The 763-nt window shown below is 35.0% G+C and overlaps 1 protein-coding gene across 1 annotated transcript in view; it reads right to left on the bottom strand.

The window, feature by feature from the left end:
- LOC109461725 (cytochrome P450 2U1-like) overlaps positions 1–763 on the bottom strand; it is a 5,856-nt gene that overhangs the window by 3,455 nt on the left and 1,638 nt on the right. The window lies entirely within an intron of this gene.

Here is a 763-nt window from a genome sequence, read left to right as displayed (position 1 = left end):
AAAAAAAAAAAAAAAAAAACAAAGCCCATGCTAGTATACATGCTAAAACATTGCTGTTTTATAGCCTATGCAGGGTTCTCACCAGGATTTTTTCACAGCATAGGGGGACCTACTGCAGCGAGGCCACACGGCAGGCACGGCATGGGCACAATGTGTATTATGGTATTCATAATTTCAGCAAGGAAATCTTTTATTTCCTAATAAATAAAATTATTAGGCAATTTTATGTCAAGTGATATGTTAGACAATATTGGACAGTATTTACTGCTAATGAAACTTGACAATGTTGAACTATTTCTTACAATTTTCAACTTATACAAGTGTAAGTCAGAAGTAGTTACAATGATTAAAGCTCATGTACATAATAAAGGATTCATTCAACTAAACACCTCCTTTACTATACAGAGTAGAAAACATAAAAGGGACCATCATCAAGACAAAAAAATGGCTTCATAATTTTGGTAAGACAAATTTTGACACAATGTCTTACCTTTAAAGAAACTTTTCTATCCTATTTTAAAGTTAAGCTATATAAAAACAATCTAGCACAGTGTTAATCTTGTGACCCGTGAAGAAAATTCGGGCCAAGTTTGTCAAAGTCAGATTTCCTGAGGGTAGAAAATTAGTCACACATTGTCAAACCTCTTTGGCCAATGCGCGCCTCGGCCACGAGGGAGAATCTCATTTCAAATACCAGCTTTGCCAACAATGTCACCTTTGAGGCTGTTTAGAATATTGTTTCCTCTATTTCCCTCAAAATTAG

Source organism: Branchiostoma belcheri, unplaced genomic scaffold (assembly GCF_001625305.1).
Source record: "Branchiostoma belcheri isolate BF01 breed outbred unplaced genomic scaffold, Haploidv18h27 scaffold95, whole genome shotgun sequence".
In the NCBI taxonomy this organism is placed as follows: Eukaryota; Metazoa; Chordata; class Leptocardii; order Amphioxiformes; family Branchiostomatidae; genus Branchiostoma; species Branchiostoma belcheri.
The sequence above is the reverse complement of the archived record's forward strand: the minus strand, read 5'-3'. Positions and strand labels throughout refer to the sequence as shown.